Source organism: Perognathus longimembris, chromosome 6 (genome assembly GCF_023159225.1).
Source record: "Perognathus longimembris pacificus isolate PPM17 chromosome 6, ASM2315922v1, whole genome shotgun sequence".
Lineage (NCBI taxonomy): Eukaryota > Metazoa > Chordata > Mammalia > Rodentia > Heteromyidae > Perognathus > Perognathus longimembris.
The window spans coordinates 74,853,730-74,879,012 of record NC_063166.1 but is presented as its reverse complement, the minus strand read 5'-3'; the positions used below and the strand labels follow the sequence as shown (position 1 = coordinate 74,879,012).

The following is a 25,283-nucleotide window of genomic DNA, read 5'->3' as shown; positions in this document are numbered from 1 at the left end:
ACAACTGTTCCGCAGTTTATTTACCCACCCTGTTTTGTTGAATATCTGTTCCTTCTCATTAGCATTCCTGTAATCAAAACTGTGCTCATATGTACATAGTTCTCTATTCCCTTACAGAGCCCACACCAGAATGTTTGTATGTTGTGAGATCTGGAGGAAGAAAATCATCCACATGTTGGGGATATGCTTTCTGAATTTGAAAGCACCAAAACCCCAAGTCAGTACCTAGGGAGTCCCTGGGGTGTTACTCTGTTACAATTCTTGGCTGAGCTACTGGGTGGAGACTTTCTAGTGGGAAAGACTTTTGTCGGAAATACTAGCCACTAGCAAGGTCTAGGCCTGGACCAATCAAAGTGAACATCAGCTGGGAAATGGAATTACAGGGTTTCTAGTACTGCCTGGATGAGCAAGCCTGTTTACTGTTTGTGTACTAAGCTGGCTTTTGTTACCTCTTGGGCAAGGCCATTTTATTTCTATCTGTAAACTACAGTGCCAAGACTTGAGTAGGTAGCTGTCAATGTTTGTTGAGTGAACTGCTGTTATTCACTACTGAACTTTCTCATGATATCCCCCTAACCTCCTTTCCTGCCCTTTCCTCTCTCTATTGTGTATAGGGAGTCCAGCCTCCAATCCTGATGATTAAATTTGGAGATTTGCATTGGGATCAGTCTTGCTGGACTTTGAGTCTCTAAGAAGGCCAAGCTGCCTGCTACCCCTTCCTGGCAGTCAGTCTGGTTGTGGCTGTACCATGGACCTGAATTTAGTCAGCTGCACCTTTTCTGCGCCAGACTCTTCACCTAAGAAGACTGAGACAATGGCCAAATGCTGATTGAATTTGGGTGTCTTTGTGGCAGTGGTTGTACCTGGTTCAGGGTCTGTATTAAAAGACTTCGCTGGGCTTCTGTTTCTTGGTGACTTGAAAATGAGCCTCCAGCTTCCCCTTCTTCTAGATTTCCTGGTTTAGAGAGAGTCATAATTGTTTTTCCTGTTTCAGCCCCAGCTCTGCAGATTGCCTTTACTGTACTTGCTGATCCTGTTAGACCAGAGCACGGGTCTTCTTCTGTCCCCGTCCCTTCTGAATCCAAGCCCTGCCTGGGGCTGCCTCCCACAGGGAGCCTTCCTGGACTCTCCCACACATTCCTCTATCCTCTATGCTTTCATTGCTATTTGTTATCATGTGTTGCCTCTGAGCTACCAGGGGCTATTCAGTGAATTCCCTGTGTCCTGGTGGGACACATGGAGGGTGGTTATTGACGGAGTTATTGACGGAGTCTTAGTTTCAGGAAAAGGCCTTCTCTTTGACATACTTACAATGCCTAGGGTACCTGGGCTTTCATACTGTGATTGACTCCTCTCTGCCCATGTGGCTGTGCCCAGGATGTTGACTTTGAGCTTTTCCGCCCTAGAGTGATTCCAGGATCCTAGGGGCAAATTTGTGGAGTAGCAGGCTCCTTCAGAAACACTCAGTGCAACCCAATCCAGCTACTGTTCCTGGACTGGATTGCATGCATGAAAATGATCTGAACATCCAGGGCTGTTTGGTGTCCTTAATTACTTATTGCTCCTGATTGGTTTAAAGCTACAGGTTCATTTACTCCCATTTAGCCTCTGGTGCAGTTTTTTTCTTTCCTCTTTAATGATAAAATATTGCACATTAATTCTTTAAAAATGCTGAGCTTGGACATTTATATTCATTCCTCAACTTCAACTCAGTTTGCCCAAATAAAACTACTACTAATAAATTGGTGTATATTGAAAGAGAGAGGGAAAGAGAGAAAGAAAGCCAGAGGAAAAGAGAGAAATGGAGGGAGAGAATAAAGAGGGAAGGAGAAGAGAGTATGTTTCTGTAGTAATAGAGAAGTGCTCATTGTTAATTAATATTAATTAATTATTGCAGAGCTGAGGCCTGAACTCAGGGCCTCTTCCAATGAGCTAAATCCCCAACCCTTATTATATATTTCTTTTGTATTTACCACGTGTTTATTTTGAGGCACTTTAAATACATTAACTTATTATTTCTCACAGTTGCCTTCTGGTGTAAATATGATCTGTATTCTACAAACAAGGAAAGGCAGGTACAGAAAGCTTAACTGACTTGCCTGAAGTCCTCAGTGGTGTACGAATGAGCCAGGATTTGCTCCTAGAAGTCTGGGCCCAGCCTGTACTAGAAAGTACAGAAAGCCAACTGTGGATAGAGTTGGCATTCCCAGATGTTCTGCCTTCCATCTCTTCTCATGCCAAGTGTGTTTGGATCTACTTCCTACCTTCCAAGGTAGCATGGCATTCCACCAGATGGGCATATCAGGGCTTATTTCACTGACCCCTAGGAAATGTAAATGGGGAAAGAAACAAGTCAAAATGCTTCCCCTCTGTCCCCTGACAAAGCCAGATCTTTGTCTCCATCGTCTCTCAGAAAAGTACTTACACAGCATCTTGTATTACATACCTGGAACTGAATAATTAATTGGGAATACTGCATTAGCCTGTGCTGACCCCAATCAATGCTAGTTTGGGATGTTTACAGGGATCACAATACTGGTAGAAAGAACAAAAAAAAAACCAGCCAGGAAATTAAACACAGGTCTAGTAATTATTTGAAAGACAGAGCTAAGTATGGTGCTATAAATAAATGTCCTAAATATTGTTTCAAAAAGCAAAAATAATAAATGAATGAAGGAATGAACAAATAGGACAGGCATGGTGAATAATGCCTATATTCCTAGCTACTCATGTGACAAAGGCCCAATGTATTATAGTTCAAGGCTGCTCTGTGTGTGCGTGTATGTGTGTGTGTGTATGCCATGTGCACTTGTGTATGTGTGTAGTGTGGGTGTGCGTGCATGCCTATACATGTGTTTCTATGTGTTTTGAAGGAGCATGGTGGGACTAGGAAGAGACATAGCATCACCAGGGATTTTTGATCAACTGTGGCCTTCTGCAAGATGGCTAGGCACATGTCCACAGGTACCTGTTGCTGCTTGGCACTAACCACACCCACTGAGCTGCTTTACTCTGAGTTTCCTGCACCTACGAAATGGATCTAAACAGTAAGAAATCTGGAATGCCACGCCAGGCCTTGAACCATGCACTTCCCTAGATTTCATGTTTTATGGGGGTGGGGGGAGAGAACAAGAAAAAAAAAAACCAGCAGGATATTTTAATGTAAACACAGGAGCTCTTCTGACCCTTCTATTATTTGATTTGTAAGTCAAGAAAGAAAGGAAGCATTGTTAAATGCGTGCAGGAATTTGGGAATACATTTATAAATGAACAAATCAGGGATAGATGCTGAGGAGAATGTGTCTTCTTTTTTTTTTTTTTTTTGGCCAGTCTTGGGCCTTGGACTCAGGGCCTGAGCACTGTCCCTGGCTTCTTCCCGCTCAAGGCTAGCACTCTGCCACTTGAGCCACAGCGCCGCTTCTGGCCGTTTTCTGCATATGTGGTGCTGGGGAATCAAACCTAGGGCCTTGTGTATCCGAGGCAGGCACTCTTGCCACTAGGCTATATCCCCAGCCCAGAATGTGTCTTCTTGAGGGTGTGAACATGCAGCACCTGCACGACAATCTATCCCTAAGTACAGAGACTCACACAGGAAGATAAATCTCCTTGGCCAGGCTTCAGGCATGTGCTCGGGCCTTGGGAAGCAGCCACAGTGCTGTTTTGGTCCTAGTAAGGTCAAAGGCACAGCTTCAGAACTTACTTTTTCACAAGTTCTAATCTGTGAGACACTTTAGCTCGTTGATAGAAATTATCCCACACTCTCTAAGGACCTCCCATGGCCTTCCATCACCAACCAGTTTTGACACTGCACTCCCCATTAACATGATCACACTTTCTGTTTGGAAAGTGAAGTGTTTCTTTAAGCTTTCCTCAACTCTGCCAATATCTTTTAAAAAATTGCTTCCCTTCCTAAGTGTTGTGTTCCTCATTTAAAAACCCAAGTTGCACTTTCTCAGGATTAAAAAACATTACTTGTCATCAGTAGAGCAACTTGTAAAAGCTCTGAACGGCAAGAACTATGCTATGCCCTTTAAGAATCCAGAGACTTTCGAAGGCTAAAATAAGCATTTCTATCTTCCAAGAACCCTGTAAAACCAGACAGGCTAAAACACACAAGCATACTGGGCCCATTAACTGAGTATTAGGGAAGGAAACAGAATCCAGAAAAGGTTTATCAATCAAAAAGAGGTTCAGTAGAGGGTACTGAATACTGAGAGAATCTTTGAAGCCCTCATCTTTATAGTTCAATGATCTTTTGGCAAGGGAGCTGAGACTACATAATGAAAAGAGAAAGTTTATTCAATAAGTAGTACTGGGTAAATCTAGGTATCCATCTGCAGAGAGATGAATGAGGACCCTTACCTTATACTTACACATAAAATTAACTGAAAATTGTCTACACCCTGAAATATAAGACCTCAAACTATAAGCCATCAAGAAGAACATATAAGGAGAAAGCCTCATGACCTTGAATCTGGGCAATGACTTCCTGGATTCAACATGAAAGGCCAGGAAAGAGAGCAAAGTCAGACACCTGGGACTACATCAAAATGAAAAGGAACATTTAAAGGCAACAACTGATTGGAAAACCCATGGAGTGGAAGAAAATAGTTTCGCACCATGTATCTGATAAGGGGTTTGCATGTGGATTACATAAAGAACTTGTTAAACTCAAGAACAACAACAAAAACAAGCTGATTAAAAAATGAACAAAGGACTTGAACAGGCTTTTCTCCAAAGAAGACATACAAATAGCAAGCAGCATAGGAAAAGATTTTCAGCATCACTAATCGTTAGAGAAATGCTAATTCAAATGACAGCGAGATATCACCTCCCATCCATTTGGATGGCCTCTATAAAAGGAAAAACAACAACAACAAAAAAGATCCAGATAGAACAACTGTTAGTAACAAGCAATGAGCTGGAGAAAGTGGAACCTTTGTACTCGCTAGGTGGGGATGTAAAGTGTTGGAGCCTGTATGGAAAACAGTTTGAAGGTTTTTCAAAAGAGTAAAAGCTATTTTATCCTGTGACCCAGCAATCCCAACCTGAGATACATTTCTGAAAAACCTGAAAGCAGGACCTGGAAGAGATACTTGCACTCCTATGTCCACTGCAGCTTTATTCACAATAGACAACATGTGGAAGCAAGTTACGTGTTCATCAACAGATGAATACATCAAAAAAAGGTATGACATACAACAGACTTGGCCTTAAAAAAAAAAAGGGAAGGCAATTTTGACCTATGCTGCCATGGAGATGAACCTTGGAGACATTATGTTGAGTGAAATTAGCAGTCATAAAAAGATGCTGTATGACTCTACTTCCAGAATTCTACTATAGATTAGTTGAATATAAAGGAACAGACAATCAATTGATGGTTGCCAAGGCCTGGGAGAACCAGAAAGAGCAGATGGTTAGTCAATTGTCTATTCATGCTGCTATCACTGAAGTACCACAAGATTGGGAACTTATGAACAGTGGAAGTTTATTTCTCACAGTTCCACAGGCTGGTAAGTTCATGACCAAGGTGCCTGTCAGGACTGGTGTCTGGTGAGGGGTTGGTATCTGCCTCTTAGATGGCTTTTTGAACGCTGTGTTCTCATGTGGCACAAGGTACAAAAGGGACTAGCTAATGGGGCTAGCTAGTTCGGTCCAGCTGTGTGTGTGTGTGTGTGTGTGTGTGTGTGTGTGTGTGTGTGTGTGTGTGTGGCCGGGGGGGGGCACTCGAATTCAGGGCCTGGGCTCTTGATCTTTGGCTTTTTTTTTTCTCAAGGCTAGTGCTCTAGCATTTGAGCCACAGCTTTACTTCCTACTTTTTGGTACTTAGTTAAAGAGTCTCATAGCCTTTTTTTACCTGGGCTGAGTCTGTACCATGATCCTCAGAGCTCTGATTTAGCTAGTATCACTAGCCCCTGGTACCTCAAGCCCCTTTAAAAGCCAGACCCTGGTGGCTCACACTCAATCCTAGCTACTCAAGAGGCAGAGATCTGAGGATCATGATTTGAAGCCAGCCTGGGCAAGAAAGTCCCTAAGACTCTACTTCCAATTAACCACCAAAAGGCCAAATGGGAGCTGCGGCTTAAATGGAAGAGTACTAACCTTGAGCACAAAAGCTTAAGGGACAGTGCCTTGGCCTTGAGTTCAAACCCTGGGACACACACACACACACACACACACACACACACACACACACACACAACCCCATTCATGAGGACTCTACTCCTGTAATGGTTCACTTTCTAAAAGGCCCTGCATCTCACTTAGGACTATCATATTAGGGCTTAAATTCCAATATATAAAGTTTGGAACTACTCGTGCATTCACACCATACCAAATGAACATTGAGCTTGCATTCTTCAGGATAAACAGTTTCCTTAGATTTGAATATGGTTAGCCCTATAGAACTGTATAGTGAAATGATAACAACAACAACAATAATAATAATTGGCCTAGATCCTAGCCATGCTGCATTGCTGACCTACTGTGTGGCCTAGAACAAGTTGCTCAGTCTCTCTGGACTTTAGAGTCCTTACTCCACAGTGAAGTGCTCTGAGCAGGTCATGCTGGCCTAGCTTTTTCTTTCCCTTTTTCTATGGCAGGATTTGCTCATGACTATAACCAAGGGCCTTGTGACATCCTCAGTGAAGAGGAATAAGGAGAGTCTCTGGTGCCTGTGGGGTGGCGTGTCCCGTGGTAACTGGGGCTTATGGGCCAGAGAGCCACCCTGGCTATAGTTGTGACCTTTGCAAAATCTTTCTTTTCAGTTGCTAGTCATGACTTGAAGGAAAGCTACCGATAACAGTACTGCTGAATGAAACAGTTATCTGATTTAAACACTGCAAATGGAATGTCAGTTTTACAAAGTCTCCAGGTTTAGACTTTACAGTTTGGAAAATAGCAACAGGAAGTTTATTTGCTTTAATTGGGAGACTGTGTTTCCACAGCTGAAATGAAACTTCAGTTACTTTACTCTCCGGTGGCCTGTATGGACCTGCCCAAAGTTCAAAGATACTGTGACCACAGGATTTGCATAGAGGACCTTGGGTAGAGCTATGGCATTTGGGGGTTTCTGACTTTCTCTATAATCTGTAAGAGGAAGCTAGAGCGTCTGGGACCAATCAGATTAAATTACATGATAGAAGGACCAATCAGATTAAATTACATGATAGAAGGACCAGTCAGAATGTAGATCTTGGCATGAGCCTATGATAGAGCTCTGTCACCTCTCAGTGCCACTTTCTTCCTAGCCTGATTCAGAGCTGGGACTTGCTCTGGGGCTGTGTGTGTCTACCTGAGGGCTTTTCAGGCCTGTACCATGTGTGTGTGTGTGTGTGTGTGTGTGTGTGTGTGTGTGTGTGTGTGTGTGTTGTGTATGATTTCATTAGATAGTCACTGTGTCTTCTGATGGCCCCTACTATAGCATGACTGTAGAATTCCTTGTCTAATTGTTTGCTGAGACACCTCATCAGACGCCATGACCTACATTCATTTTAGACCTGACTTGGGCCAAGAGCCTCAGTGCCTGGCCTCCCTTGCCAGTGTGAAGAGTAGTTTGAGGAGAGGCAGATATGACCAGGGGTGTGTTTGGGGGAGTACTAGGTCTGGCAAGAAGGAACACACATAGCAGAGGGGAAGAAGGGTTTCTAGCAGAGTAGAACACCTGGTCAGGTGTCTGGAGGCACTTCCACAATGCACAGGAATCGGCTCCTTCCTCATCAGCCTCTACCGTGATTCGCTAGCCCTCTTTGACCTGCCAAGGAGAGGGTTGAAGAGGTGTTGCTGCACCCCAGACAACGTCTGGATGTGGTAGTGTTTGCCTGTGTCTGAGATCAGAGGCTTCACCTGATTTGATTGGTTAGGGCAAAACCAGCCCCTGGTTTTCCTTCCCAGTCTGGTGTCCTTTACTTAGGAAGTGGGTTACAGGACTAAGGAAGCAGATGGAGCTCTTATTTCCACTGAACTACTGCCACACTCACTACTACTTTTGTCTTATTTAGGAAAAGGATTTTAAAAAATCTGTAAAGTTTTAGGGCAGGGTTCTGCAGATGGCTTCTAAAATGACCCTCATGAATTCATGGCATTTGTGATCCAAAGACTGTCTGGCACTGGAAAGACTTGGCTTCTGTTTGTAAGAGGAACCATCACTGGAGAGTCATCTCCACAAAAGGCTGGGCCACACTGCCCAACTCTCATTCCTAGACACTCACCAGCAGGGGTGCGGACCTTTGTCCCACATCTCTCCCGAAAATCAGCATTCTGCAGCATAGACGCCAAGAACTGGGCCTTCGGAATGGGCCCAGGTCCTGTGGATACTTTGCATTTGCCGAGCAACATAATCGTGCCTCCTCCTTTCCCCCCACATATTTGCAACACCTCTAGTTTTGCCAGCGGTCCATGTGTTCTTATGGGTGAAACACGAGGTTTCCTGTCATGTGTGTTCTGGCTTGCACACCAGGTGTGAGGGGGTCCCCAATTGTGCAACTGAGAACCCCTCTGAACTTCAGCCACTCCTGTGAAGTAAGGATGGAGTACCTGTCTACATCTCCCTGCCACGGTGAAGACAGAGGAGGTGAACTTGATTGGAGAGCTCTGCATCTCTTGGTAGGTTTGTCCTGGGCACTATTACTGTGACCTTGGGGAACAGCTGGACCCAAATTTCCTGTGTCAAATAGATGTAATGCTCTTAGCTGAACAAGACCATTCCCTGTTTACCCACCCAGCCCCATAGCAGGGCAGATTAGAACTGTTGTGGCTGCAAACCCAGCCAATATGGGCTGTAATATAGTAAATTATCACTTGTTTTGCAGCTTTGACGAATAGGATAAATGCAATTACACCCATGAATGTTGAAAAATGAACCAAAGCGATGTGGATTGGCACATTTGAGGTGCTTTTCCAAATGTAAGGCTGTGTACAATGCATGCTAATGGGCTCCCTCCCTCCCGCTCTGTGGCATATGGTTCAATATGATCTTTCTGAATCAAGGGCGCAGCTGTGCTAAGCACCCAGCCCTGGGAGCCATGGTCCTGAACAGCCTCCACAGTAGGAGGCATAGCAGGTGGACCCCCCCCCCACACACTTATTCTCTTGGCTAAAGATCCCAGAAACACTCAGCTTTCTAAAACAGATTCCCTGGTGGTGTTGAAGCTGTCTTTCTACTTCTGGTTCGTGTCATCCACTTTGTAGTTCAGTCGCTCACATGGCAAGCACTCACCTGTTGTATGTGGGGAATGATGCTAGGAGCAGTAGTGATGAACCCATCAGCCAGGGTGCTCGTCCTCCTCAGCCTGATGGGCATCCTCTAGACTTGACCAGTTAGTTGATCCAATGACCACCATCCACCCACAGCTGTTGGAACTCTTAAAAAAATGGCTAGTCCCAAGGAGATAGATGTGAAGCTCAAAAGCATGCATCAGATCTTAAAGACTTAGCATAAATAAAAAAGAGTCCAATGCCTTAATTTCATATTGCTTCAATGTTGAAAAACCTAGTGTTTCAGCTATAACCAGCCCCTCCGTTTCGGTAGGTGACCTAGCAGTGGGCTCAAGCAATGGAGGATGAAAAATACTCAGAGAAACAAACCAACCAAAAACAAGAACATATTTATTGATTAATTTAAGCCTTTTTGCTGGTCATTATTTTCTAAACAATACAATATAATAACTACATACATTATATTAGGAGCTGCAAGTCACCTGGAGGTTATTTGTGCTCTATGGGAAGATGTGTGTGGATCTTAGGCAAGTTGTACCCCATTTTCTATAAGGCATTTGAACCTCTGAGGAGTTTGGTCAATGATCTGAATACTACATCGAAACAAGTATGATAAGTTAAAATGGATTTCAGTTTGTTGTTTTTACATTTTTTTAAAAAATGTGGCTAGTAAATGGTTATTTTTACATTTTTTTGTGTGTGTGGCTGGTAGGAAATATTAAATTGTGAATGTGGCTTGCACTCCATTTCCATTGGTCAGTACTAATTTAGCTCAGCTGTCTTAGTCCTCTACCACACTTCCCTCTGCACATGGTCCTCCTGGCAGTGCTTCATCGATGCCAAACTCCTTCCGGCCTCAGGGCCTTTGCACTTGTGGAAGGCTTTCCCCCAGCTTCTTCTCACCTTAAATGCTGCAAGAAGTGTTCTTATCGATCCTCTTATTACATGGATCCCTGTTTTTCTTGTCAAGTTCTCTTTTCATTCTAGTCCTCTCATGTCACACAGATATTTGTATTTATTTTCTCGCTTGTCTGTTTCCTCAGAGGAAAGGCAGGGAATCTGACTGGTTTGTTCTGTTTTCACTTCTAATCTCAGTGTCTACTTTAGCCACCCATATGCAGTACGTATTCAAAAAATTTTTTTCCTCCCTCAACGAATGCACCAAGGATTACATGTTACATTTACATGACAAGGGTAAAACAATATTTTAATCATCTTAGGTGTTGGCTTTTGAACATATGCAAAAGTGGGTCCTAAATTCCCAGTCAGTTACGGTGATTGGGTGGGAAGGTGATATTTGAATGACACAGGTATGAAATAGATTTAGGCTCAGGATTACGGGAATTATCCAGGAGGAGTAAGGCATGGTTTTAACTGAGGGTGGCGGTGAGGGAGGCTGACAATAGAGAAGGAACTATGGCTACCCCAGATTTGAAGGTCAAGGGCAGGAAATGGTTGGCTTCCTGGTAGACCATGGAAGAGAACGTGGCTTCCCTCTAATCATCTGTCAGGGCTTGTCATTGGCTAGTTTAGCCGAAGACAACAGCTTCCCAGAGCACAAGGAGGGTAAAGCCTGCCCCTGGGTTAGCAGGGGAGAATGAGGGTGGGGGAAGAGAATAATTATCATCCTGAAAAGAGCTAGGGAGTGATTCCCTTAATATCAGGGAGCTTGTCTATTCCAAGCCCACACCCCATAATCCTAAAATATTATAAAGATGCTCATGATCACTGAAATTATCTAACATTTATCCAGGGATTCCTAGAAACTGAATGGGAAGTATAATTATGGGAGAGATGATTGTAACTTTCAGAGATATTATTATCTACCAAAAACTCAAGAGAAATAACTGAAAAACTATTATGACCCAATAAAAGAGTCTAATAAGGTGACTCATTAGGGAATAAATACACAAAAATTAACAATTTCCTAAACCCTGGCAATAGCCAGTTAGAAAGCCTAATATAAAATGATTAATTCTATTTAAAATGAAAAAGCAGCCAAAGTCTACAGGGCTGAGGAATTAGCTCAAGCAGCAATCTGCAGGAACTTTTAAGGGAAAAGCTATAAGGCAAAACTGGAAAAATAAATAAGCAAATGGATATAGCTCAGAAGACTTGCTATTTTGAAGCTGGTCGATTTGAAGTAAAATACATTGTATGTAGAAACTTATAGGTGAGGTAAGAAAATCATTTTAGAGTTTAGCAAGAGAAAGGACTGTGTCCCGACATGGAGGCAGATGTTGGAAGAGAACCACGCAAGACTGAGCCACACATCCCCTGAGTTGCACCTCCAGTGAGTTTAACCATTTTCAAGACTCCACCTTTTCCCAGCACTTGTAAGCACCTTTGTGCTTAAGTATGACACTGGCTGGCTCAGAATGGAGCCCGTGGTGCGCAGATGAGCGGAAGGAGGAGGCAGACAGCTGAGGTTTCCAGATGCAGCCTAGCTGAGAAGAGACACGACCAGGACAGGGGGATTATCCTAATAGGATTTCACAAAGACCACTTAGCCTTCGTTGAGCTTGAGGGGAAAAAAATAGTTATGAGCTGAGGGTGGAGAAATAGCCAAGAATCTGGCAACTCTGTGAAAGCTTGGAGAGAAAAGCTGACAGCCAACAGACAGAACAAGATGGCCCTTGCAGAAAGGTGAAAGGAAGAGACGGGGGGAGGAGGGAAAGTGCTCTGAGAATCGGGATGGAGATGGAAGAGTGTTAATGTAACTTGGGGATGCGCATGAAGATAATTCAGGATGCTGAGAAGGAGCAGAGCTGGGACTTAGTCATTGTAGCACTTCACACTGTTGGGGAGCTTTTTGGAAGCAGATCTGGGCAGCGAGAAGTCAGTATTTGGATAGAGTGAAAGGATGGGCAGATATAAAACAGGCAGAAATAGGGTAGCTAGTCCCAACACCTTTTCTTTGGAGCTAGGGAAACTGAGAACAATGAAGTGGCTCATTCGTGCCACGGGGACATAATCCTATTAATGAGAACACAGAATCTTGGGCATTGGTGGTGACAATACTAAATGGTTCAGCCATTGTAGGGAACAGTTGGCAGCTCTTCAAAAAGTTAAACATTAAGTTCCTGAATGACCCAGTCATATACAACTAGACACATAAACTCCCAAGTTAAAACAACTACTCTGATTTGGCTCATGCTGTTTCCTATTTTGTTTTGTTTTTTGTTAGTCCTCGGGCTTGAACTCAGGGCCTAGGCACTATCCCTGAGCTTCTTTTGCCCAAAGCTAGCACTCTACACTTGAACCACAACACCACTTTCAGCCTTTTCTGTTTATGTGGTACTGAGGAATCGAACCCTGGGCTTCATTCCCAGCCCTCATAATGGGTCTTCTGACTAATCTCCAGTGCTCATCTGACTATATCCAGCTGCTGTTGCTATATTTCTCTCCCATACATACACATTTACACACACATAAATGTATACATTAAATATATGTACATATGTCTGTGTACACACACATATACAAGTACACATACACACACACACATTGGCATATATCAGTTGTACCCTAACTAGTGGCTTTGACTACCCAACCTTGATTTTACTATCCCATCGCTGATAAGGGCAGCCCTAGGCCTCCTAATATTTAAATTTATCATACCCTTTGCCAGCATATGTTTAGGGGTTGTGGATCTGTGATGGATGAAGTGATAGTCCTTCTGTCCTTCTGTCCAAGTGTCCATCTAGAAGGCAATCCAGAAGTTAATGCAGAACCAATCTGGGAATGAGTGTGATATTCTCTCACCTTTCCATTGCTTGTTTCATAGAGTTCATATCCTCTTTAATTTTCCTGGGATGACAGAGCAATTCTCTATGGTTCCTGGAGCATCTCTTCTGCCACAAGCATTGATTAAAAAATATATTTTCATGTCATACCTACTCTGGGGTCAATTAATATTCATTTAATGAATGCTATATGTTGCTGAATAAATTTTGCCTTTCCCTTTCCCTGGCCACCATGTGTGGGGGTGGGGGTGGTAGTCAGAGAATGATAGGATTGGATACAAATTGGTTATGCTGAATTTCCTTTTGCTGCTGCTTATTTGAGTACATTTTGTTTGACTTCTCTTCCATAAATGTCTGTGTGCTCCCTCTCATTCATTCATGTAGCCATTCATGCGTTCATCATTTCATTCACTGACAACAAAGACAACAGTAGGACAAGCTCCTTTCTAGGTGCAGAGAATCCAGACAGGAAAGGGGCAGGGCAGCCTCTCTCTGGGGCACTGAAGTTGTTCACATATGGTTGAAGGAAGTCAAACTTTTGGGGACTTGCAAAAAGTTCCTGGGAGTGTTTTCCTCAGTCTCTGTCTGTAAAGGTATGGGAAGTCTGACTCAAGGATCAAGTCTACTGAGTTGCTTAGTGGACCCTTATTTTAGGGCTAGAGACCATCTCTGAACATTCCCATTTGTTTCCCCATTTCAAAACCTGAGTCAAGCGAAGCACTGGTGGCTCACACCTGTAATCCTGCTACTCAGGAGGCTGAGATCTGAGGATTGCTATTCAAAGTCAATCCAAGCAGGAAAGTACATGACTCTTATCTTTCTTTGCCCTTTTGAAATCTCCCTTGAGCTAATTAGTATCTGTTTGAAAAGCATCAAGATTGACTGTATTCTGTTGTGGTCTTCACTTCTTGTTTGTTAATTTCTTTCTGCTTTGGAGACAGAGGTTCTGTGCAATGGCACTCGTGCCGCCATATTTTTCTGGAAGATTTGGCATCCCTTCTCTCCTGCCATGCTGTGTGATTATAAATACACGCTCGCAGGGCCAGTGTGACACGCTCTTATTGGAAAAGGTTTTCAATGACCATATTTACTGAAATGGCCTATTTATATGTCAAGTACATTATTGGATATGTGCTTTGGAAAGAATAGAACAACAAACAATAGGCCCCATTGTAGGCAGCCGAGAGATACTGCAGGGCCTCTCTTACTCCAGGCCTCTTACCCAGCACGCTCATGGAAAGTGGCAACAGAGGTCTTGTCTTTTAAACTGGGCAATGGAATTAGGTTTTCTGAAGATAATTTTCTTGTTTGCATTACAGGATCTTAATTTTATTGGAGGTACTGCTGCTGTTGTTGCTGTTGGTTCTGGCTTCATGGATCTAATTTAATTTAATTTACTTCTTTTCAAAGAAGGTGATCCCCTTGCCCAGCTGCTGTTCTGGGGGCAGAGAGAGAGAGAGAGAGAGAGAGAGAGAGAGAGAGAGAGAGAGAGAGAGAGAGAGCTTGCTTAGGGATGAACGCTGAACTTTATCAGACTTCTTGAAAGTTTATGTTAATGAGCAATGCTTAGAGAGTTCAGGAACTTTTTTCTTGTTTTCATTACCATGCTGCTTTCTAGGCAATAAGGGGTCTTCATGAGTTGCTGTTGAGGGGCTGTGAGGAAGGAGAGGAGCTCGTCTGGCCTGGCTCCTTTGTGCCACTGCCCACGTGCCGTACAGAGAAGAGGACCAGCTGCATGTTAGGTCAGTGGTGTGTGGGTTTTCCCATCTAGTTTGCTATGGCATCCTGGGAAAGCTTCATGGTGAGAATTCTGAGGGGGTAACAGGTGCAGTAGGTTAGCTCACTGTTCATTAAATCTGGCTACAATCTCACTAGTGGGTTTCCTTTATGGAGTTTGTTCAGGCTTCCTGAATTGACTTTCCTAAACCAAGTGTGGACAGGGTCAGCACCTCAGGAAGAGTGTGTCCCATTCCTGACTGGATCCGCTGCACATTGTATGGGACCTACCAGACTGTAGGTTTCATGGGCACTTGCTGGATGAATGAATGAATGAATGAATGGATGAAAGAGAATGCATAGATACTTACATCATGTTTCTTGCTCTCCAGGAAAATCCTGTGCTAAGTGTGAGGGAGATTCAAAATGGTAATGTCACTAGGGATTGGGAACTAGGATGGCACTCTAGACCTCCTTCCATCAACTCTCACGCTTTGATTTGGTAGGTCTGAAAGGACTCATTTCACTTACATAAGAATACACAGGGTAGAACAATGTAGGGAGCCATTTTGGGTTTTTGCCTGACTCTATCCAGATTTACTCACCACTGGCTCACTCCACTCAGATCCGATTCGATTTATGATGTCTAGGCAGCTTATCTCTCAACAGGCACTTGTGAGAATCAGCCTGCTGGTGCAATCCTGACTTAGAGGTTCCTGTGATATAAAACAGTTGTAATCAAGGCCATAATGGTTATTAATTTTATATGTCAAACTTGACTATGATACAAGATGCCAAGAGAGCTGGTAAGACATTATTTTATTTCGACGTGAGTCTGAGAGGTGGTTTGTTTTGTTTTGTAGACTTGGGAAAGAAGTTGACTCATGAGAAGAATATAATCCAAATCTGTGAATACCTAAACAGAACAAAGACGAAAAGAAGTACATTTTCTTTCTCTGTTCTGGATCTGGGACATCCATCTGTTTCTGTCCTTGGGCAATGGAGCTTCTAGGTGTTGGGCTTGCAGACTCTGACTTACAATGGCCCCATACTGGGGACACTGGGAATTACATTATGAGACATTAGCTTGCCTGGTTCTCGGGCCATTGCACTTGGACTGAACAACCAACTTTCCTGAGTTCTCCCACTTGCTGACAAAGTGGTTAGGCCGTGTTAGCTCCCGGTATTGAGCACATCAGTTCTCCAAGGTGTCCCTTTGTGCACCTCAAGTGCACCTCAATATATTTTATAGCCTCAGTTTCTCTGTAGAATCCCAACTAACACAGAGCCCTTCGTGTGGAGATTCTGCTTTGATTTCCTTGACTAACATTGTGCTTCCTTGATCTGATCAAAGACTCAGGGCCAAGCTGCAAGAGCCAAGGCATGTAGCTAAAGGTGACTTTATCTTCAAGTGTCAGGCCAAGGTGTCTGGGATTTTTCTTCCTTTGCTCTTATCCTGACTCTAGGTTTTTCATCATCAAACATCTGGCTCCTTAGCATTCTCATCTCCAGGTGCTTTGGTGCCCATCTTTGCTATACTGCATCAGCACCATCTTTGACCTCTCACGTATCCTAAAAACCAGTGCAGAGCCTTGGATTTCCACATCTGTTGGGCACTTGCCTTAGTGTGGGCCAGGGTTCCAAGTGAATGTCTGGGTGACACCTTCATCCCAGTCTATCCTGTTGTCCACCCAAATACTGGTAAGTGAGGATACATGCTATGAAAACCTCATAAACTCCAAGACTGGATATGCTAGTGGATATGTGGCCTCATCCCTCAAGTGGGTATATGAAGAAGATCTAGAGCTGACATGTGAGGATAGGAGCCTTGTGTGTAGGAAATACTTTCAGAGCAAGTCAATGGAGAAAAATCCTCCAAATCACCAAAAAAACCACTCTGCCATTACTCTGAAAAATCAAAGGACAGAGGGCCTCTGAGTATGTGTGATTAGTATTCTGAAAAGAAATGTATGCAAGAGCATCAAAGAAAAACCCACTGACGAGAGAAAGAGAGAGAGAGAGAGAGAGAGAGAGAGAGAGAGAGAGAGAGAGAGAGGTTTTCAGGGACCAGATACAAAATAAATTTCCCCCCAAAATCTGTTAGCTTTTGCAGTTTTTGAGTTGCAATAGATAGAACAAAGGAAACCACAATCATAATAGGGCAGAATATTTTTAAGAGTTCACAATGCAGATAATAAAAAAAAAACGTAAGCCCTGCATGAAAACTTTACACACAGGAGCACACAAAAGAAGAATTTGAATTCTTAGGAAAACATCTTGTTTCTGAATAGAAACATTCAGTCCTCCTATCAGTATATCAGTCCCTTTCCCAAATTGGTTATCCATTTGTGTTTTACAAACTTGACAAAAATTCTTACAAGGTTGATATAGTAGCTAAAACCCCTAAGAAGTGCAAAAGCTATTTTTTAAATAAAAGGAAGATTTAGAAAGTATAAAAAGGTACAGTTATAAAATAATTTAACTCTATAACTGTGGTACTTTGTGGCTGAAAAAACATAATTGGAATCCAGTAGAAAATAAACTATGAAAATGATTGGAATAACTGTAAACATTTATTATATAATAATGGCAAATTTTAGATCAGTGGTGAAGGAATAGATTATATAGGAATGTTTTTGAGAAATTTGGTGATTTTGTGAGGGTAGATCATTACTGTCATCTATTTATATTAGGCTGCTATTATTTTATTTTGTAGATCCTGGGGCTTGATCTTGGGGCTTGGGAGGTGTTCCTGAGCCTCTTTGTGTTCAAGGCTAGTGCTTTACCACTTGATCCACAGAGCCACTTCCAGCTTTTTGCTGTAATTAATTGGAGATAAGGGTCTCATAAACTTTCCTGTCCAGGCTGGCTTCAAATGGCGATCCTTCTATTTCAATCTCCTGAGTAGCTAGGATTATAGGCATGAGCCACTGGCTCCTGGCTTAGGTTGCTAGTATTTAACGGTAGGAGAATAAACACAGTGCAGTTGGATTTTCCTGTGGTATTATCATGGAATGGAAATTTCAAAGGACAAAATTAAAGGTTGAAATGACAAGGATTAGCTGACTTCATCCATGAAAATGAGTGTTAAAAATACCAAAGATAGAAAAGATGGCGTCTTTCTGTGCCTTTCCCAGCAAAGCTCCTAAAGAAACCTCTCAAACTCATTCTTTCCAATATCTCTGCTGACTTCACTCCGGGTCATTGAGATCTCAGTCCTCTACCTCTCTACCAGGAAAGGTCTAATCAAGGTCACAGTGACCTTTGTATTGCTAAAGATGGTGGGCTTATCGTTCTTGACTGGTCAACAACCTTCAGTCTTATCTCATTGTTTTCGTCCTCTGGGAATTTGCTCTTTGGGTTCATAATTTACCCCATTCTCTCAGTGGCTCTTCTACCACAATGATTTTTCGTGGCCTTCATTGCTGGTTTCTTAGAGCAGAATGATCCTCAGATGTTCCCTTTTGTTAATAGCTCTCAATGGCTTATCTCTCACACTCTTACACTCTAGCTTGGGCCATCAAACTGTCAACAGGTTCCTTTCACTTGGCTGTCTGGTTATCTTGGTTGTTTTTCCATTGCAGCAAATAGACCATCAGACTCATTTTCCCATTTTTTGGACCCATCCTCTGTGCCCCTCCCCCTCCCCCTTCCCCAAGAACTCCACAGTGTGGGGAAATACCACTCCTAGAATAAAATATAAATCCAATGCCATTTTTCTTCTACCACTGGAAGATGCAAAATCTGGCCTGTAGTCCAAAGCTGACTACTTGTGTTTCATAAATAAAGTTGGTGAAAAAAAATCCATACCCATCATTTACAGATTACTTGTGGCTGCTTTTGCCCTAAAGTGATAGAGCTGAGTAATTGTGATACAAAAGGGTAACTTTAAAGCTGAAGCCATTCCTGCCTAGTGCTGTGTGTGTGTGTGTGTGTGTGTGTGTGTGTGTGTGTGCCAGTATTGGAGTTTGAATTCAGCCTTACACTCTTGCTCATCCTTTTTGCTCAAGACTGGCACTCTCCCACTTTAGGAATACCTCCACTCTTAGCATTTTGCTAGTTAATTGTTGAAAGAGTCTCGTGGACTTTCCTTCCAGAGCTGGCTTCAGACCACGATCCTCCTATGCCAGCCCCCCTGAATAGCTAGGATTACAGATAGGAGCCACTGGTGCCCAGTTTCTGTCTAGCTCCTTACAGAAAATCTTTGCTGACCCCTGCTTTGCACATCAACAGGTGGAGCTGAAGCAATAGTAAATAAATGGGAAGAACCTGGCTTTTTAAGGCTGCCATAATGATTGATACTGTTGTCCCAAGTGGGACAGGAGAGCAAAAGGGATGCCCCAAGCAGGCAGAAAAATATTATAAATATAGATTCCTGTATTGGATCATTGAGAATTAGATTGGAAAGGGAGATGTGCAAGACAGTGATGTCTGTAGTCAAATCAGATTAGAATTAATAAAGTTAAGAAAGAATACTAGAAATCAATATTGATAGAAGAACAATCTTTTCACGGAGGACTTAATATATCTCTAGATGCTTTCCATAGAAAACAGTAAATCAAGTAGTTATTCTCAACCCTGCCCTGGACAGAATGCTGCTTATTATGCAAGGTAATAACAGAGACAAAAACTCAAGTACTTCTTGAACTGTGCAGGGGACAGCAATGTAAGACAAGAACAAAATGTTCGACTTTAATGAGTGGAAGAGAACATCAGAAGACTAGTAACGTTTGAAATAGTGGAGAAGGGTGGACGGGAAGGAAGAGCTGTAATTAAGTGCAGATCTAAGGAAGCGGCAGGAAAACAGTGCTTTGCTAGTTCGACTTGGCAATGAGCCAGCTATCAAAAGCTCTAGTGAAGACCAAAGAGGAGGACACTTGGGTGGAAAGAGGCCTGGGTAATCAATCAACTTGCTCTTTCCCATTTGAGAATTTTCCATGGCATGGAAAGATGGGGAGTGAGAAGGTAGACTGGCTACAGGACTGCTTGACCACTACATCAGATTCTAAATCACTGCTTTGTGAAGAGGAAATCCTGATGTGAGCTCCTGGGGGCGATGGGTTTGCAGATAAGCTGGTGGGACTCAAAGCATATCTTCTCTATTTCTTGGGCAAAACTGACAGCTGGCACAAGGAAAGAACGTGGAATACTGTGGCTGGATGCCTTCAAGTGCATGCAGAACAAGGGGACTATAGCTAGGAACACAAAGGACCATTCTTCCTGCTGCTGGGGAATATCCAGAGGTTTGCCTCAGGATCACAAATTCCCATCCTCCAAATGGAACTCCCCAACCTCCATTCTCAGCAGGCACAGCTCTTGCCAAACAAACCGTGGTCAATCTCCTGTTTAAAACTTGTAAACTTAGCTACTTAGGAGGTGGAGAAGAGGTAAATTACAGTTTAAGGCCAGCCTGGGCATAAAAGTTTACGATCTCCCTTCTTAACCAATAGCTAGAGGTGTGGTGGTATGTGCCTGTCATCCTAACTCCATGGGAAGTAGAGGATCATGGTTCCAGGCTAGCCTAGACAGAAATATCTATAATACTCCATTGCAATCCAAGACACTGGGTGTGGTGGCACATGGCCGTCAACCCAATAGGAAGCCTAAAATAGGCATAGCTCTGGGTAGAGAACAAGACACTATCTCAAGAATAACCAGGTCTTCTAGATGCATGGCTTCAGCAGTAAATCACCAGTCTAGCCAAAGCAACGCCCTAAGTCCAAACCCCAGTACTGAGAAGAAAAAGAACAGTCTCTAATCTTCCTTGGCTCTCCTTCTTAGGGTCTGAGGATGCTGGCGTTGGAGAGCTTCTTAGGAGTTCATTAGTTCAGTACTTTTCAACTTGAGAACCTGAGAATCTTGGAAAGAGAAGTGTTGAGTCTTAAGCCTGTTCGTATTACAAGATGAATGGGTGCTAATGTGCCTGAAGTACAGACTCGGAGAGCTCTCAAGTTCTTGTGACTGGGCTTGCAATGGGGTGGGCTGGCTCAGTGGGCAAGCCTGTGATCCCCTGCTGTGATTTCCCTCAGGGGGACACTTGCTTTGTGTAGGAGAAGATGGAAGAAGAGTTCATGTTTACAGCGCAACATTCAGTTTAGGGAACAGACAGATCTTTGCCAATACAGGGTCCAGACAGAAGTATAGCCAGAGGGAAGGTCAAGAGCCCCTTGTCTGATCCATTATAGAACCTGCATCCCTCTATTCTATGATTGGTAAAATGTAGACACCCCTCCTTCCTCCTGCTAAGAAAAGAAATAAGACAGAGTTGCCTGGCTTAAGTTGTAGGGAACAGATCCAGCAGGATTTGTGGGCTCTGAGTCTGTCATTTCAAGGGAAAACGACAATGTGAACTTTAGCACTTCGACACTTGGAGCTTTTTATTGGGGGTATATGGCTATCATTTGTAGAGGAGCTGCTGTGTGCTGTGTGCTGTTCTAGGAGATTCATACACATATCCCATGCAATCCTCAGAGTAATCCCGTGAGTTATAGATTATTCCCCCAAAGAATCCCGAGGAGGTGTAGCAGGACTCGGGGAACCAAAGTCACTTGTTCCCAGTTATATAACAAGTAGCCAGGGGTGCTGTGGGCTAGTGTGGATGTTCTGCCTGCTACTCCATCCTGTTCCCTACCTTGAAGACGAAGCCTCTTCTGGCTTTGACTTCCCTAGGGATCTGTGAGGGGAAGATTCCAGATTGGTCTTGGAAGAAGGGACCACCCAAAAGTGCCTACAAATACATGTGTCCCATCTGTTTCAGCTCTCCCAGAAGCAAACACACCCGACTGTTTAGAAATGTTGGATTCATGGATTTGATCAACAGCCATTACACGTAATGACATGTTGGCCAATGACAGATGATGTATCTAACACTGGCTCCACAACCTTGCCTAGAGGTGAGATAGTCATCTCAAGTTTGTGCAAGTGCAGTGTCATGGCCATGCAAAGATGAAATCACCTCACAGGGTTTGTGTCTCAGAATGTTGGGATGATGATGATGATGATGATGATGATGATGATGTTTCACTTTAGGGAGGTCTCCCATGAAAAAGAGAATTCTATTGTTTCGTGGAACACTCGAACCCATATCTAGATAGAAAGTATTAGAAGGATACTGGGTGGTTGTGAGTTACAAGAAGGCTCTGCAATCTGAAGATGGGAATGTCCACTGTTTCTTGCCCTCTTAGGCTGTTGTCTGGAAACATAGGCATTACCAAGGTGAATTTGGCAGACTCCATGGGAGGCCTGGGTGTCTTGATTGTGGCATCTGGCTTCCCATTTCCATTCTGTCTTTTTGGTGACAAGGGCTGGACCCAGGCACCAAGGTGATGGTTAATGGCTAGAGCCACGTGTCCTGCATATTGTCTGCTTACTCTCTGAGCACTTTCTGTGCTGTGCTGGTATCATTTGGTGACTCTCTGAATTCATTCTCTGCCCTCTCCATTCTGTTCACTGACCTAGAAGGCTGGGCTAATACCCAGGGATTAAAGAGAGGGCCGAGAAGATATGATGGGTACTTTTGCCCACCCCTACCCCATTGCCTTTACTTTAGGCTAACCATGTCTCTTGGCTCAAAAAATCAAGATGCTCTCTTCATTCTTCTCTCCAAGCTGGATCTTGACAAACACTCTCTTCCCTAATCCCTGCCCTCTCATGGGTGGCAAAAGCTTGATTTCCCTGGCTCCTCACTCTGACTTGTCTCTGGTTTTGGAATGGGCCAATTACCAATTTTCCTTGCATTCTCCTCCTCTGAACATGCCCAGTGTCATCCTAATACCTAGGCATGATCGAGTTTGATCTTATAACAAGTGGGAGGAGGCTGAGGCTATGTTTGTTGTCACCTTCATTTTTGCAGTGGAAAAGGCAGGCAGAGTATAGTCCCTTCGTTTTCCTCAGTCACATTATTTGCAAGGGGGTAGAAATTGAGTTTGCATCAACCTATCCAGTCCAGATTTCTCTGCATTCCACCAAGGTACCTGTCTAAGCAGGCCAAAGACTTGAGGCAGGGAGGGGAGAAAGTAAGAAAGCAGTCTATGTCGCCATCTTGGAATCTATCCCCATTCACCCAGGACTCTTTAGAGCTAACCAATTCAGAAGTTATAAGTAACCCAGCCACATGGGACTCTGGGATGCTAAGGGGTACTGAAGAGTTCCTCAGAGTCATTCACCAGATACCTGAGTTGTTAAGTCCTTTGGTTGAATGAGAAGTTTTGCCCATTATTGTCCTCGAGGGTCAATAAATGCAGGTATTCCTAGGGCCAGCCTTTTCTGGAGCCAGTGTCATGTCTTGCGCCCCCTAGAGACCAGGACAGGCAAGGCCATTACCATGGTACGCCGATCGTGAAGGAGGAGGAGGCCCAGCTCCACAGATGTGGGGAGCACCTGGCATAGAGTAGGCAGGGTCCCAGTTCCTCTCCACGTATGGGAGCATTTGCCCAGCCTGGCATCTGCTTCTGTGATGGTTTCTGCGGAACTCTCCTCAGAGGGGGCGGTCCCTGCAAGGTGTTTCATTAGGTGTCTTAATAAGCCTTGTAAGTGCAGCCTGGCCCGCCTCTCCCCTGCTGGGCTGCTTTCTGCACTAGGCAGGGAAGGCTGAATGGTTCTGACATAATTTGCATTGGCAGCAGGGATATTATTTTTGCATTATAAAGCACGGTGGGTGACCTTATCAAAGCAGGAGAAATGAGCAGGCAGCCATGGTTCACTGTGACACAGGAGAGATCGCGGAAAGGTGTTAAGTTCCTCAGCCATCTTGCCTCTACCCCTGGGTGAGTGAAAGGATGCTCAGTCTCTCTTGCAAGAGTTCTAGCCTTGGACCCAGGGGGTGAGGCCATCTTGTGACTGAGACCCAGGGGATATACTCCAGAAGGTTCAGGAAATCAGAGACAGGGCTGACCTCTGGGTAAATGAGGAGAAAAAGAACCAGGCAGGAGAAGCAGACCTTCAGCAAACTGAGGCTCAGAGATAAACCCAGGAGTGCTCCAAAGAGCACACACACACACACACACACACACACACACACACACACACACACACACACACACACTTTGCTGCAGAATCCTTATGACCTAAGATAGCATCTGACCCCCAACAGACGCTCACACTGATGAGTGAAGGAATGAAGCATGAATGAATAGGCAGTTTCAGGTGGACTCTGGATATGCCAAGGTACTCAAAGACCATGTGTTCTGGGGAGAGCAATAGCATGGGAAGGCAACCAGCTGTCAGGTGAGAGAATAATGTGAGAAGTTAGCTCAGATGCTCCCCACCCCCCAGGTCATTTCAGTGTCTAGGTTGGATTTCCACCTAACACTTTTGGACTCCAACAACAACAAAAATGGACCATTGGCATTTCTGAAAACTTTGTTCCCCAGGTATTCTATGCACCTAGGAGTCAACTAGGCAAGAAAGATGACACTTGTAGCGAAACTCTTAAGTGGCTCCAGACCCATCTCTAGAGATGCCTTTATCAGAGTGAACATTTTCTTCCCAGGACCTTTGAATTTTGCCGACTTCCTCCTAAGAACACTGGCTCTTTTTCAAACCACAGGAAAAGCTGAAAAGGTTAAGACTATTATCACTTCTACGATGACGAGATTTGCTGACGTTTTTTTCCTGTTACCCATAGCTTGACAGGAACTGCTGAGAAGGGTGTGGTGTGGGAGGTTGAGGCCTAGCCTAGTGCCCAGTATATAATTGATGCTCAGAGCAAAAGCTCATCCCTTCATCAGGATGGTCTCCATGTCCTCAACATGTCTACTTAACTCCATTGTTTTATTTCGAAGACCAATGTGAATCTTCCTTATCTCCTGCCATCCTCACAAGTTCTGATTATTTAAGTTTCACAGTTTTTTCTTGGAAGTGTTGGGGACTGACCTCAGGGCCTCATGCTTGTTGGACAGGGGCTCTAGTACTACGCCATGGGTCCAGCCCTGTTTTTGTTTTGTTTGAGTTGCAGACAGTGTCTCAAGCTAATTTTGCCTGGAAAGGCCCTGGGTTGTGATTCTCCTTCCTTTACCTCCTGCATAGCTGGCATTCTGGGCATGTACCCCTAGGCCCAGCTTGTTTGTGAGATGGAGTTTTATGGCTTTTGGCCAGGGCACAAGACTATGACATCTCTGCCTCTTGGCATATTATTATCTTGCAGTTTTCTTGGTCAAGTTGAAATAATTTTACATGCACTATTCATGGATATTTGTTTTGGCCGGCCTGGTTTTAGAATGATCCTTCTAAGGAAGGAGAGGTGCTCTGAGAGGATCGTGAGGTGTTGACAGATGGCCAGGTCTTTACCCTTTCCTTCACTCTGCTCAGAATGCAGCATCCAGCTGGGTAGTGGTGGCTCACATCCATAATCATAGCTGCTCAGGAGGCTGAGGTCTGAGGATCTGAGATTCAAGGTCAGCCTGGGCAGAAAAGTCTGGGAGACTCTCATCTCCAATTAACCATCCAAAAGCCAGAAGTAGAGCTGTTGCTCAAGTGATACAGCATTTGCTTTAAATAAAAAGCCTCAGGGAGGGGCTGGGGATATGGCCTAGTGGCAAGAGTGCCTGCCTCATATACATGAGGCCCTCGGTTCGATTCCCCAGCACCACATATACAGAAAATGGC

The 25,283-nt window shown here is 43.9% G+C and overlaps 1 protein-coding gene across 1 annotated transcript in view; it reads left to right on the top strand.

Annotated features, from left to right (window-relative positions):
• Ptprt (protein tyrosine phosphatase receptor type T) overlaps positions 1-25,283 on the top strand; it is a 688,872-nt gene that overhangs the window by 8,462 nt on the left and 655,127 nt on the right. The gene's annotated exons all lie outside the window — the stretch shown is intronic.